This window comes from Triturus cristatus, chromosome 5_1 (assembly GCF_964204655.1).
Source record: "Triturus cristatus chromosome 5_1, aTriCri1.1, whole genome shotgun sequence".
In the NCBI taxonomy this organism is placed as follows: Eukaryota; Metazoa; Chordata; class Amphibia; order Caudata; family Salamandridae; genus Triturus; species Triturus cristatus.
Genome location: NC_140587.1, coordinates 124920260 through 124936675, shown reverse-complemented (window position 1 = coordinate 124936675; position 16416 = coordinate 124920260). Strand labels below are relative to the sequence as shown.

The 16416-nt window shown below is 48.5% G+C and overlaps 1 protein-coding gene across 1 annotated transcript in view; it reads left to right on the top strand.

Moving 5' to 3' along the window:
- Positions 1–16416, top strand: part of LOC146830356 (uncharacterized) — a 993685-nt gene that overhangs the window by 236470 nt on the left and 740799 nt on the right. The window lies entirely within an intron of this gene.

Below are 16416 nucleotides of genomic sequence, written 5' to 3'. Positions count from 1 at the left end.
CAAAGCTGACCTGTCTGCTGCTCCTGTCGTCCTTCAGACTTCCGGTGGCTCAGCAACACAGGTGGTAGTTCTGCAACTCCCTCGAGGCCTGACCTCTCCTTTCTAAGGCCAATATCCCCCGTTGGAACTGCTGGAACCAAACCCCTGTTATAGGAAGGTAGGTTCCTTCTGCATGGTTACCCCCAATTTTTGCCTAGTGATATGCTGCTTCTGACTAGTCTGACTGGGATCCTACTAATCAGGATCCAAGTCCTCGTGCCTCCTCTAAATTGGTATAGTAAGTACTTAGGTACATCCCAGATTGGACACTGGTGTACACTTATCAATTCCTAGTATATGGTACTAAGGTACCAAGGGCATAGGTACACCGGGGGCCCCCCATGGGCTGAAGCATATATTATGCAACCCATGGGAGACCACTCAATTTGTAACTACAGGCCTGCCATTGCAGCCTGTGTAGGCTGGTGCTAGCAACACTTACGAAAGATAGAGGTTTCCCTATATCTAAGGTCACTGCTCTTAAAACCTATAAGTCAGCCTTAAGGCAGGCCTTACAATCCTGAAGGCAGGGTGCTCAGTTCTATGTGTGAGGGTGCCCCTGCATAAGCAGGACACCCCTACAGCCTATGGAGTTAATTCTTCCGGGTTGTAAGTGAGACAGCCATATAACATATAGAGGGGCATCGCGTCATTACACGATGATCATCTCAAAACTGGCTGCAACGTACCCCATCATGTTTGGTATCAAACATGTTAGAATCATACCCCCACACCATAAACATGTGGGAGGTATGATTCCATGCACTGTAAAGCTCCTCCGGGAGGCCCTCAGTGCTCCTGGTAACAGTCTTCTAGACCCGGACAGTACAACATGGATGCTGCCAAACAGAGACACGATTCTGCCCTCCTACTGCTGAGCCAAGCAGGGAAAGACAGAACAATAAGTATCCTGTCACAGGGAGGTGTGACCGCCTCCCAGACAGAGTTTAGTGTATTGAGGCCGGGTGGGAGCACTTGCCAGCGCCACTCAGTCTGCTAGAAGGGCACACTTGGTGCCCTCCTTTAATAGTCCAGTTCAAACCAGCTCAGGGAGCCATTGGCTCCCGCTCTGGCGCAAAACTGGACAAAAGATATGGGAGTAGCCTCCCCACTATCCGACCCCTACGCTGAATCATCCCAACCATTTCCTTAGGTTAATTAAGGGCTTACCTGAGGGTAGGGCCCTAGATTCGTTATGGGACAAGATTCATTTCAATACGCCACTTCTTCTTCAACCGTCTGGGCACTCTGGACTTCGCCCTGGGCATCAAGGCTGCAACTGGGGAGACTCCTGCTGCTTCTGACCTCGTCTCCCTGCTCGTCTGTAGCAATGTCTGTGCCTGTGCACTATAATGGAACCTTCCAAGGCCTGTGGGCATCCAAGACACCAGAAGGAATCTCCCTTAAAGTTTAGGAGTCAATTCCCTGCATCTGCAGGCACCGCAATTAAGCTGACCCGTCTGCTGATCCTGGACTTCCACAGACTCCAAAAGGCTCAGCAACACAGGTGGTGGTTCTTCACATTCCTCGAGGCCTGCCCTGTCCTCTCACTGAGTTTGAGGCCAGTATCCCTCAACGGAGCTGCAGGAACCGAACCCCTGTGCACTGCGTCGACACTGCATCTTCTTCGTTTTCCACGTTGGTTGCAGTTGCCAAGGCTTGTTGGTGCTCCCGACAGACACCAACCCCATAACTCTTGACATCTGACATCGGACAGCTCGTGAAAGGCTCCTGGTATTCCACAGCATTGTCTGGTACTCACAGCTGCAGCCCCAAGGTCACCGTCATCTCTCCTGCAACACTCGACATCAGTGGACATTCGTGTTCCGTGCCTCATGGGTGGCACAGACTCTGTCCCCTCTGCTTGCAGGTACTTCTCAACTTGAATCCACCTTTGGGTTCCACTGGACACTTTCACCTTCCCCAGCAGCGGCATCTTCCTGAAGTCCTCCACTGGGCTCGACTGCAGTTTCCGATTCACATCTAGGCACCTGGCTTCCCTGGTGTAGTTATCCTGGTTTCTATGGTATCCATGGGTGCTGTGGCTCTCCAACCTTCTGTCTTCCACAGGGTTTCTTCAGGGTCCACTGGGAAGGGTCCTTCTTCTTTAAAATTGCAACCGCGGCTGGCCAAAATGGTGGCTGTGTGAGACGAGTCTCTCCTGCCTCGGCTTGCTGAGCCTCTCGCGAACCCCCACCAAGCATCATACTGCTGTCCCAAGGGCCATTATTAGGCGAGGCGACCATGGGGAGCCTTCCTGGTGATGGCTACAGCTGGTCTAGCCTAGTGACTGACAGCGAGTGGCTCCAGGGGCGAGCCCGAAGTCAGGATCTCATCCTCCTGCATCATCTCCGGTGGGGTCCTCCTCCCCTCAACAAGGAGCTGAGAGGAGCTGAGAACAGATGTGGCCAGTCGGGAGAAGCTGCGGCCCCAGGAGGCTTCTCTATCGGGTTGTCTTGGGCTGCGGGCTGGGCCTCATCAGTTGCAGTGGCCCTGGTGGTGGCCTGGAGGCAGGTGGGCAAACACAGCTTTCCTCAGAACAGTGCCGCATTTGAGGAGTCTGCATCCGCCCCATGCCAAGATCGGGCGGAGTGCATCATGGCTGTGGATTAGGAGGTGGTCTGCTTGTTGCAACCCAGGCCGTGGGTGTAGGCCGTGAGGCAGCTCGGCTGCCACAGACGACCAGGATCTAGCTGCATCGGCGCTGCCGTGAGTACCGGCCTTGCATAACAGAGCCGTAATCCAACCAGGGGGGCCCCTCCTGCCTGGGACACCTGGCCGGGCTGCCCGGGAGGCTGAGCCTCACGGCTAACAAGGAGGCCCTCGTGACACGGACTTGAGAGCCAGACCCGGGCTAATAAAACTCACAGATATCATAGCCCTGGTGAGCCGCAACAACGGAGTGGAGCTTGAGTACTCTGGCCGGAGCCAACTTTGCAGACCCCACTTACATGCTCCCCAAGTGACAAAAACATGCCACAAGCACCCTTTGAGGTGAGAGATGTCCAATTGAATGTGTCAGGCAGCAGCTGGGGCAATACCTGAAGTTTGGTGTCGCTGATCACTACTGCCAGGAAAAACAGGGCATATACCCCACCACCACAGTTAACCGCCGTGGGAGCACACATCAACTGCCGCAGTATCCATCACCTGCATGCGATTGAGAGGCCCAGAAGGACTACACTCTACATCCCAGCTACAGGCACCGTCCGAGATACCAAAGGTTAGTGGGGCCCGGAACAGAAGGAGTGCCAGAGAGCTATGTAGCTGGCCCCAAATACATATATATCTGAGGCCTGTACAATTGTCCACACCTGGGGAGGAGGTACTGAGCTTCTTAAAATACCCTTGACCTAAGATCGAAGCCTACCACCTACCTTGCTCTTCGACCCAGCAATAGAGGAGCTAGCGTAGAGGGGCTTCATTGCTAGCTAGGGGCACCAGGCGGGGCCAAGAAATGTCTCTGACGCAGCTCCTGGTGGATCCCGGCATAGTACAGAGTCTGCTCTCCTAGTGGTTACTGAGCAACTTAGAGGTGCCTTTGATGAGGGAAGAACTTTGGCAATGATCCTGTTGGATCTCAGTGCAGCTTTCAGTACAGTCTCCCACAACATCTTGCTCTTTCGGTTGCGGGAGATTGGTATCACTGATAAAGCACTCGCCTGGCTCTCTTCTTTTCTAGACAACAGGACCTTCCAAGTTATTGCTTCCCCTTTTCACTTCCATGCCCATTCACTGTGTTGCGGCCCCCCCAGGGTTCAGCATTGAGTCCCACTCTGTTCCATGTGTACATCCGGCTGCTGGCCCTGTTGGCTAGGGCCTGTAACATCTCTCTGGTGTCATACGCTGATGACACGCAGCTGGTGCTCTCCTTTACCAATAACCCCAATCAAGATGCCGCCAAATTTCAGGAGGACCTGACTGCTATCTCTGCTTGGATAGAGGATAATTGTCTCCAATTGAACTCCACGAAATCAGAGATCCTCGTATTAGGCAGAGATTGACATCTATGGGGCAGCAATTGGTGGCTTCTAAAGCTCGGCTTACCCCCTCGGCTGAAAAATGGTGGTAAAAAACCTAGGCATTTGGGTCGATAATGCTCTCACTTTTGAAGAGCATGCCAAATCCGTTACAGGAATCTGCTTCGGCCTGCTGCGCAGCCTAAAACCCATCTTGGGTCTGTTCAATCCCCACACTCGCCAGCTGATTGTTCAAGCCACTGTCTTAGCCAGGCTGGACTACTGCGATGTGCTGCTCCTTGGATCCATCAAGTCTGTGATGAAAAAGGCTGCAGCGCACTCAGAACGCAGTAGCTTGTGTGCTATTTGCCCTCCCTAGGCATTGCTCTGCCTCCGGCCTTGGGCCCCGTCTTCACTGGCTTCCCATAGGGCAGGGAATTAAATTCAAAGCACTCTGTTTTACTCATAAGATTCTTACGGGCTCGGGTCCTGTAATTTTGAGTGAGCTATGTCTTCCCAACACCCTGACGCGTGATTTACGATCGGCCAGCCACTATCTGGTACAAGTTCCCCGTTTCATCAGATCCAGAGCCGGAGGGCGTTCTTTTAAGGTGCTAACACCGGCCCTCTGGAACTCCTTCCAGCTGTGCATCAGAAGCATGTATAAATATACTATTCAGTGGATATGCTATAAGGACCTGCACATCGTAAAGTATATGCTATAATGCAATGAATTATTCATAACAATTGTATTGGGTGCTAGCATATAGCCACATACTCATCCACTAAGAGTAATCGTCATCTCAGAGAATACAAGATTCCTAAGATGTTAAAATTTGTTATGAAGGCAATGCAGCACACCAACCATCTGACTTTCAGAAGGGTGGCCAAGACCTGGCTCTTTCGCTGACCTTCTTTCCTCTCCTATCTTCCTCTCTCGGCTGCTAGCGCTGGGACGTCCCTTTGCCGGACCGCCATGCGCTCTACAAATCTCATAACATAACATCACCGCAAATGGCGTGGGAAGCGGAAAGATGCAAATTTTGGGAACAGCAAGGTCCAAGTGTCTCACCACGAGCAGGAGAGTTAAAGCAGGCCCAAGCAAGCAGGGGAGCCTGCTAAAGCAAAGGAAGACCATTGAGAGGACCCACAGGCTTGAGGCACAGGAGTTGCAAGAGGACCTCAGAAGGTCACCAAAGATGGAGGCCCATGGTGCAAGGGATGTAGTGAGGATGGTGATCTTCCGAGGAGGAGGTGCTGGAGGCTGGACCTTCTTGCAGCCCAATGATCTCAGGAGTGCATAGCCAACAAGCCTTGGCAACCGCAAGTCGACGCGGTGCCTAGGCGTTTGGTCCGAGCATCTCCGATGTGGGATACTATCCTCAAAATTGCTTAGAAGACAGGTCAGGCCTTTGGGGAGCTACAGAACCACTACCTGTGTGGCTGGGCCTCGGGAAGACCATAGCACGACAGGAGCAGCAGACCGGTCAGCTTTGTTAGCATTGCCTGCAGATGCAGGGAAGTGACTCCTTCACTCCAAGGGAGATTACTTCAAATGTCCTTGATGCCCACAGGCGTTCTATAGAACCTGGATGAAGCACAGACATAGATGATGCAGAAGTCTTGAAGAACAGTGGGACCAGAAGCAACAGGAGGATTCCTTGATGCATTCTCAGTTTCAGTCGAAGTCCAAAGAAGTCCAAGTGTCCAGACGGCTGAAGAGTGTCTTGGTTTCGGAGGTGAGTCTTGTTCAACAACAAATCTGAGGACCCACCCACAGGTGAGTCCTCAACTGCCCCAGGGAAATAGTTTAAACGGCTCCTGGGTCCCTCCCAGAAGTGGAGGCTGGTTAGAGGGAGGATACTCCCCTGTCCTTTTTCCAATTTTGCAGCAGAGCAGGAACCTAGGGTTCTTGAACTGGCTCAAACTAGAGTGTGCAAGGAGGGCACCAAATGTACCCTTCAAAACAGTCTGGTGAGGCTGAAAACCGCCCCACCCCAGCCCAATACACTACGTCCTATCTGGGAGGTGGTCACATATCCCTGTAACAGGAAACCTATTGTTCTACATTCCACTGCTTGAGTTCAGCAGGAGGGCAGAATTGTGTCTGTGGTTGGCAGTAGCACTAGCTTTCTGGCAGACCCTGAAAGGCTCTTACTATGAGTACAGGGGGGTCCCATAAGAAGCCCCCAAGTACATGGGATCATACTTCCAGCACATGAATTGGTGTTGGTGTATGATTCCAACTTGTTTGGTAAAATCATGACCAGGTTTGGCGCATCCATTATATAATTAGACATCTCTTGATGATGACTGATGTCCACTATATACCTTAAATTGGCTGACCTCACTTATAAACCTGGAAAATCTACTCCAAGGTTTGTAAAGGTGTCCTGCTCATACAGCTGGACCCTCACATGTGTAACCAAGTGCCCTGCCCTCAGGACTGATGGGCCTTACTCAGGGGTGGCTTAAAGATTTTAAGTGCAGTGACCTCAGATATGAGGAAACTTATATCTGTCGTGAGAGGTGCAAGCGCTATGTCACACAGACATGGCAGACAATAGCTGGCATGTAGTCAGAGTTCAAATGGACTACTCTGGGTGGCACAATAAATGCTGCAGCCCATGGGACACACATGGTGTACCTATGCCCTGGGTACCTTAGAACCATAGACAAGGGACATATAAGGGTACACCAGTAACCAATTGTGGATGTACCAAAGTTCTTACCAGAGCCAATTTAGGGGAGAGAACACAGTTGCTGGGCTCCTGATTAGCAGGATCCCAGCATACTACAATAAAAAAACACACTACCACCATGCAAAAAGTGGTGTTAACCATGATAGCAGATTCATCTTCCTACATAAGTCTTGCAAATTATTTGAACCGGTTACACCCAATCTTTTCTTTCTTTCTCATCCAGTATTCATACTACTCCATAGTGAATTTCAACATAGCAACTGTCCATCCTACTATAAGATGTATGCCTACTCCTCTTCAGTGGGGCCAAGGAGAAGCTTCTGGATTAATAGAAAGTTGGAGGTTGTTATTCTTGTTATTTCCTTGTCCCAAAAAAGTATGTGGGCATCAGGACTACCATGGAACACTGACCTATAAAAAAGGGCAAAACCAAAAGGCTCACTTTGGTTCAGATCCAACGTGCTTTAGTCGAGGAGACACTGCATGGTGTCCTTGTACTTGCATGGCACGTAATTCCATATACTAGCCTGGCAGTTTCACAGGCATTTGTTTACGTTTGTAGGTAGCCACGGGCATTAACAATTTGTTCTCATCCTCGGCATCAGCAGCATCCCTTTGTTGTTCCTGCAAATCATTGGGGAGAACCAAGACACGTGAAGTACATGGCAACACCTCACCAGTAAGAAGTCTGACGTAGAGGGACTGCGATCCCAATATTTTAGGCCTTATCCTGAATCCAGGTGAGATTGGCTCTGAGATTTCTCGGCCTCGTGCATACTCCTTGTCAACTATGTCAGGTGACACATGCAAGCCCTTCATTGAGATATGAAATCCGAGTTGCCACGCATCATTCCACTTTTTGTGACACCACTCAGGTCTCAAGATCTACGTTGGTGGCAAACCAATAACAGTTTGTTTTGCGACAAGCCACTCTCCATTTCCCACCTAGAGTGGACAGTGGTGATGGACACATCACTTCTGGGCTGGCGGGAGGTCACCTGTGGGAGGTGGAGATCAGTGGGCTATGTTCTCCAGCGGATGGCTCGCTCCACATACACCTACTGGTGCTATGGGCCATTTGTCTGGCACTGAAGGACTTTCTGCCATCCTTTAAAGGGAAGCTGGTAGAGGTTCTCACAGTCAATACCACCATCCTGTGGTACTTCAACAAGCAGAGCAGAGTGGGATCCTGTAATAGGAGGCTTTGCTCCTTTGAAGATGGCTAGAGTGCCAGGGCATCTTTATAGTTGGAAACCACCTCACAGGGCCCTTGAAAGCCTGAACGGACAAACTAAGCAGTCATCATCTGGCAGATCAGTACTGCCATCTATATCAGGAGGTGGCAGATGGAGTCTTGCACCATTGGGAGAATCCTGGCTAGATATTTTCACCACCGTCGAGAATACACAGTGTCAAACATTTTGAACATTGCACAAGACACACTTGTTCCCCCGAAACGATTTGTGATGCCACATTAACACCTTAACTTGGTCTTGACATTTATCATGTGCACGCCGTCCTCAACTGTTACCGCTGAACGCCAGATGTAATACTCAACCTGAATTTCAGCCAGGGAGCCTTCCTCAACTAAGGTATTGATAGGAGGTTCTGCCCTCCCCCAAGAAAATGTAGCAAAAAAGGAAATCAAAAAGTGTATTTAGAGCACAATTTTGGAATAAATTGGCTAAAATGACTAATGCACGTAAGGGGATACATGAAATATTGCAGTACCAACGACCCTCAGCATCCTAGGGGACTTCATCTCCCAACCAGTAACATGCTGGAATGCCGAAAGTCCTGAAGTTTTTCTTTCTTCTCTAAGTATACAGCTTGCACACTTCATAAAGCACTGACCTGTGATCTCTTACTTCATAATGCAGTGATGTTATTCACACCCTCCACTTTCCCTGCTAGGAGCTCTGGAGCAGGTGCAAGTCAGTGCAAGCGCTATATAAAAATACCCAAAGGCAATTAAATTAATAATAATGACCGCTAGCAGGCCCTGCAACCTCCTTTACCCAGTAAACCAATGGCTGCCTGGTGTTTATCGTCGGTGGTGTTGCTCGGTCATTGTTATCGCCTTCGACACTGTCTGCCACCGCGCACTACGCACACGCCTCCACGACGCAGGGATCCGTAACAAAGCCCTGGACTGGACCACCTCCTTCCTCTCCGGCAGAACTCAGAGAGTCTGCCTCCCCCCGTTCCGATCCGAGGCCTCCAAGATCATCATTGGCGTCCCTCAAGGATCCTCCCTCAGCCCGACACTGTTCAACGTCTACATGGCACCTCTAGCACGCATCGCCCGACAGCACGACCTCAACATAATCTCCTACGCCGATGACACTCAGCTGATCCTCTCCCTCACAAAGGACGCCCTCACCGCCAAATCCAACCTCCACCAGGGAATGAAGGCTGTCGCCGACTGGATGGAGGACAGCCGCTTCAAACTGAACACAGACAAGACGGAAATCCTCATCCTCGGATCCAACCCCTCCGCATGGGATGACTCCTGGTGGCCCACATCACTGGGGTCCCCCCCGACCCCCACCGACCACGCACGCAACCTGGATGTCATCCTCGACTCAAAACTCTCCATGACCAAACAAGTCAACGCAGTCTCCTCCACCTGTTTCAACACCCTCCACATGCTCCGCAAGATCTACAGATGGATTCCGACTAACACGAGAAAAACAGTCACCCAGGCCCTAGTCAGCAGCAGACTCGATTACGGAAACGCCCTCTATGCCGGTGCCCCGTCCAAGCTCATCAGCAAACTACAGAGAGTCCAGAATGCCTCCGCAAGCCTGATCCTCGACGTCCCGCGCCGCGACCACATCACCACCCACCTGAGGAACCTGCACTGGCTCCCAGTCGACAAAAGAATCTCCTTCAAGCTCCTGATCCACGCACACAAGGCACTCCACAAAACCGGCCCAGCCTATCTCAACAGTCGACTCTCCATCTACGTACCCAACAGGAATCTCCGCTCCGCAGACCACGCCCTGGCCACGGTCCCACGCATCCGGAGAACCACTTCCGGAGGCAGGTCCTTCACCCATCGCGCCGCCAAGACCTGGAACACCCTCCCCCTCAACCTACGACAAACCGAAGACCTGCTGACTTTCAGGAGACAACTCAAGACCTGGCTCTTCGACCATTAACAGCACCACCCCCCCACACCACACCAGCGCCTTGAAACCCTACCGGGTATGTAGTGCGCTTTACAAATAATGTGATTGATTGATTGATTGCGATTATTTGGGACAGTGGAGCAACGAGAGAAAGCGTTTTGCTTTCACGTCTGGTTGACTTGATGCTTATAGTAGACATTTGTAACACAAAGAACTGTCCTGTGTCTTTGCGCGGGTCCTGCCAGGCAGGCACTGTTGAAACCAGTGATCTGGCATTCTCCTGGACCATGTCCACGATTTTCTTGATTTGGGGTGATGTAAAACGGGTTCTGTTTTATAATGCAGCACCTCCCCCAAAACCCAAAAGGGTTTCACTATATACTTGGAATTGTAAACACACGTGTTTAAACTCCAGCTAAAAACTCCATGGAAAAATTGGTGTCAAAACACCTAAGAACCATACATTCACATTTTCCCCTTAACTCTCCGTCCACAACTCTTTTCTGAACTCTCTCATCTCTCCACCTGTCCTCACCATTTCCATACCCCTCCTCGCTGCCAGCCCTCATCTCCCTCCTCTATGAGCCTCCCCTCCCGCTGTAGCTCCCCTTTCCCTTCAGTGACAACTCCCAGTTCCGCAGCTGATGCCCCCTGTGCCCTATAGAAAGGGGTCCGGAGCCTGGCGTGCTCAGACTCGCTCAACAGCACACACACACACTGCACCCTGGCCCTCACGCCCAGCCTCACCTCGACGCTGGCTGTCGCAAGCTCTGAGGCCAGCGGAGCGCACTGTGCACAGACCTCCGTGCCTGGCTGCCCTTGAATACCTGCTAAGATGGCCCCTTTATTACCAGCAGTATTTATGAATCCGTGAAATACACGGGGGTCAGGGGCCGCACTCCTTCGCTCTCCTCGTCACCTCGGCCCTGCTAGAGCGCTGCGCAGAAGGGAGACAGGGCTTCCTGGCGCCTGGCTGCAGTGACTGCTATCTACCAGCAGATCTTGTCTTTAAGGGCCCAACCCAAGTAAGTGACAACTTTCACATCTCCTTTTCATGTGATTTCATCCCTAAAGATTCGCTCAACCGTCAAGCCCTCCCCGGGAGGCCCTCATCCCCAGGTCTGTTGTTGTGCAGATTTCCCGTCTCCAGGCAAGATGTCCGTCAGTCTGCGCGATAATTGCAGCGCCCGCCCGCGGACACATACACACACACACACAGCCGCACTGTCAGGAGGTGCGGAAGGGCAGCCAGAGGTAGAAAAACCAAAGGGACCGGAAACAAAAAACACAAGCACTGGCAAAAACCAATAGGTTTTGCCTATGCGTCCGCGGCCCACCGCCCATCTGTAGGATCACTCCCTCTATTACAGCCAGCTAAATGCACCCGTCCCGAAGCCTGCTGCTGATCCCTAGTTTTTTTGTTGTTGCATATTTATATACCGCAAACTCGACCCGAAGGTATTAGAGCGCTTTACATAGCACCGTATTTACATTACACATTCAGGCACGGGGAGATTAAGTGATTTGCCCAGAATCACAGGATGTGGATGCGACCTCGAGGCTCGAACCCTGTTTTCCTGAACCAGAGGCGGCAGCGCAGCCGATGGACCACATCCTCTCCTGGCTTCGCTTATCTACTACTAGTTAGTTTGCAGAATTACTGCTTAACTTAAAAGTGCTTAACTTCTAATCTTACCGTTAATCGTGGTGGGCCGGTTGGCAGGGATACACACACTGCCGGCTGCACTGCACACTGCCTTTTGCCTTTGCTTAGTATATACGTACGGTACTACGATTGATTAGGCTGCGGCGGTGGCCTGGTGGTGTTGCCTGCTTGCTACCAAACCGCAGGCTGTCAGACAGACAGTTAATCGATGCCTGCACACAGGCTGCCCAGCTCTGCCCTTAACGTCGTCGGTCGGGTCAGGCTGGACCGGGGCCGCCGGGCTGACTTAACATCGACAATGACTCGTGGGGAGCTGCGCTGTGGCAACTGGTGGAGGCAAAGTGAAAAAAATCTGCGTGCGCTCCCGCACGCACAGTCCCTACCCCATCAGAATCTCCAGCACGGCCCGCCCTAGGCACCCAAATTGTGTGTTCCGATTCCGAACTTCCGCGGCCCGCCCACTGGCAAGTGGCAGTCAACACTGCGTCTGCTGCACTAGAAGTGCCGCGCGGGCCCACGGCCGCCATGATAATGACATATATTATATTTTATTATTAATTTGAATATTCTCTTTTTGGACTTGGGCAGGGCTGCCTGATGCAGGCTAAGTGATTAAGAACTGTGAGTGAGTCGCAACAACACAAAACGGGATACGTGTAAAACACTCTGCGTGACTGCACCGAGTACAAAAAGGTACATTTTAAAAAACATCAATGTGGGCGTGCGCAGCAGATGCGTAGACCCGGCCCTGGTAATTAAGTGCCGGTGCTAAGCACCAGAAAGCACCGGCACAAATTAAGCACTGCTCCTGACCTTGAAGAATATTTTCCTCATTGCAATAATGTCCTCACATTGCACAAGTGAACTGCAAGCACTGTCAGAGCAACCACTGGGCACCACATTTTTTCTGGATAAATTGATTGCTGAGGACTCGTGCCCTTTTTACCAAACGTTGTGCCTCCCTTCCATGTTGGGCAATCCGTCACTTGTGTTTTTTGTTACCCCAATCCCTCAAAAAAGGAGGACAAGCTGCATTGTTGAGACCCAAATCAGCTTTTAGCTTTTACATAGATTGTACCAAGGACCAGCTTCTTGTGGGGTTCTTTAGAGCACAAAAGGGGAAAGCTGTGCAGAAGAGTACTGTGGAGCAGAGTAATTAATAACCTGCTGGTGTAGGGATCACCACTTCGCCACGGGTTCTTATCAAGTAAGGAGGAATCAACAGTGGAGCGAAGTACAAACCATAGGTAATTTTTTAAGCATTCAGAATGGGTCTCCATCCAACGAGCACCATGGAGTTACTCAAGGAAAGGAGCACACTTGAACAATGGCTACATGGGTTTTTATAGGGAAGATCACAAACAAGGAACGCCCAGAGGTAAATAGAACTTTGAAAAGAACAGACAAATGAGCTAAGGCCAGAATCTGACAGCCTCGGTGTATTGTGCAATTTCTTCGTTTTAAGGCTGAACAACAAAATGTGCTATTCTGAGTAGACTTTACTTAAGGATTAACTATTGCCTGAAAACCTTCGAGCAAGCTGACTCTGCATGTTTACGCAGTCTACAATGTCTCAACTTTAGCTTTGTGACCTAATGTTTATGCAGGTGGCATCAGGGACAGAATTAGGCTGAAAACAGGTCAAAGGTGTGAGTATGGATGAGGGATAGCTGAATCAGAAAACGAGAGATTCAGATTTTAAGGTTTCACAGGCTTTCCTTTTCAGCTGTGCTGAATCCATAAGGAAGGTACATGTATTAACTTATATATCAATTTTCATTATTTCATCAATTGCAAGTTGTACCATTGTTTCCCTACTTAATTCATGAACATTAATTGGGGAAGGCTTGATACTGTTACAGGTAGCTATATAAGCTGTACATGTCACAGGGGCATGCTGAATGCAGCAACAGCAAGTGAGAAAGATGGCTCCTATAATCACTATTCCCTTTAATTATGTCCAGCCCCAAGCAGAAACAATACCTCAAAAACATTCTGACCAAATCCATGTTTCTTTTTCCTGGTGTAATTCTGCAGTTATTTGATGAAGCTTTTGTGTTTCTCAATTAACATTAAGGGCGTTTTATGTATTTGACAAAATCCTTAAGAGAGGACAAGGTAAAGTGACAATTTTCAGATGCGGTAGGAGTAGGGGGGCACTAGGCTATGAACAGGGTAATATGTTTTAAGCCTCAAAAATAGACCCAAAGAAAAATCCCAATACGAACAATAGAAAACATAAAAATATCCCTATTTTTCTCTTTCTAATCCAAAACTGTCTGCTTTTAGCGGGGGCATTCGGGGCAAGTACTTCTATTCCTCCTAATAGTTCAAAAACACCTTCCTAAAGGGCCTTAATGACAGATCGACAACTCTACCTATTTCAACGCAATCTATATACAAATACCTATTTCAGAAGAACACCTATCATTATTCCCTATACTGATCTTTTATTTCCAACCTGTATGTTTCTTAACCTTCCTTCCTCTTACTGTAGTATTTGTTGTTTGATTGCCAAGGTAACAAAGAGTAGCGTAACGATCAGCCAGAAACAGGGCAATGTAGTCTCAGTTCTCCCAAAATGTCCTCACTACACTATCAGAGAGCATTAAATCCCAAGTGTCTTTTGCTTCAAAGCCTCACTTGCAAGCTTATGTACTGGTCCGGACGTTGGCGGTCTTGACCACCGGCATGGGTTGCCACCTCTCCAGAGATAGTTTCTTCAATCAAAGTCTATAGTTCTTTTGGCCCTTGGCCGCATTTTGTATCAGGGCTGAACAATGTCAGGATGTTCAAACATAATCTGTTCATCTTGGTCAGGCATGATAAATCAGGTATTCCTCTTGATATGGTATGGATCCAGTGTCTGTGCCCTGTGCCACTTAACAGCAGTCTGGGTGGTGAAGAGAACTTGCACTGGCCTCTGAAACTGTTGGGTAAAGACACCGTCTCTAGGCCTCAGCTTGTGACCTGGACCTTTAAGACTGGGAGAGAGACTGGCCTTCACCTGTGAATGGATCAAATGCAGAGCTTTAGTCAACACAGTAATCAACAAGAATAGTAAATTCAATGTCAGATTGTCCTTGATCTTGGTACACCCTATACATTTGCTGGCCTCCCCATAACCACCTCAACTGGTTTCAAGACCTTCAAAGGACAGATCTAGAGGTGCAAAATATCCTGTTGAAACGGGTTACCTTTTCCTGTGCTATAAGTATGGCACATCATGCACTTCTTGACATAGAACTCTGCCACCCTGGGAAACAGATTATTGAACCATACATGATCTGACGTGGCAACTATTCCTTTAGCACTGATATAGGCTGAACTGTGGGCCATGGTAACAATAGCATTCACATAATAATTTGGAAGCATTCATCTTTGCTTTCCTGACAGATCTATCCAACATCCTGTTGCGTCCTGGCACCCATATTTTTTACACTGTTCCTTCTGTTCCTCCGTAACTTCTTCCTGTACTTCCCTAATGAAATCTAGAGTTTGAATAAACATAGTCACTTCTGGTGTCCATCTAACTGTCCCTACAATATACATTAAAGTATACTCTAAATAGGCTGATCATTTAGCTGTTTCATTGGCAAAAGTATTTCCCTGTATTACCACACCTATAATTTTCTTGTGGACAAAATATTTAACAATAGCAACTCTTTTTGGTAACATCAAGGTATCCAGTATCTTTACTGTTCATTCCCCATACTGTATCTTATCACCATGCAAAATAAAATAAAATAAAATCCTCTTTTTTTTTTCTTTTCAAAGTCACCCGAAATCCAAAGGTATATATATTGATATTTACAGTCAAATCTTTACTTAATTCACAAGCTCTAGTCAAAGCTGTCAGCTTCACAGATTGCGTTGACATTTGTTGTATTTTACATAACTCAACCACAGATTTCAAGGGAGTAACTATATAGGCCGCTGTACTAGAGCCATCAGGTAGTTTGTAACATGCACCATCCACGGACAGTTCCCCTAGTGGGTCAGATATAGGGGTATCTGTCAGGTCTACCCGTCCCTTAGTCTCCTTCTCAGTAATAAAATATGCAATCATGCTTCTCATCTTGTTGGGACTCCAAGAGGGGTAGTACAGTGGGTGGATTCAAAATGTTACAGTATTTCAGAGTAATGTTTTAGAGCAAAAAGTATCAACTCATACCCTGTTAATATCGCACTGGTCAGGTGCTGGTTCTGAATAATTTTTTTTAGATATCCACTAAATGTGGTACCATAACTGTCAAATTGTGACCTTAAATATACATTTCACATTGCTTTATCGCAGTGGGGTCCAATGTGGAGGAGAAATCTGCACACGACCTATTCCTTCCTACATGGGACGGTGCCAAGTTGCAACCATATTTTACATGCAAAAATTTGTAATAATCAAGTTTTACCTAAAGTAGGAGCATTACATAAAGCATTTCTAAATTGCAAAAAGACAGCTTCACACTGATTAGTTCAAACAAAACGGCATGCATACGTGCTTTAATGTTAAGGCAAACAGGGGGTTTGCAATTTATGAAAAATTTGGTAATAAACGCATAGATATTATATTGAGTCAGTGGTTTCTGCAAGTTCTGCACCAATTATATCCTATGTTGGTGTATCGTCTCACCCCCCCTTTGACAGGAGGAGACCTAGATAGGTAATCTTCTGTTGATAATACTGTTATTGAAAAATAGATACTTTATGTCCCAAGGATACTAAGTGATGCAATGATTTCACTGTAACTTGTTTCAAACCTGCTGCTGTATTGCCATGTCTCAAATGAGTAGTTTACCAGTGTACGGTCCAACCTGTATTTAAAAAATAAAACTCAGGCATTCAAAACAACATCTCTTTTATATTTTCACAACTCATAAACTGATGCCTACAGAGAAAATAGGTAACATTTTAAAAAT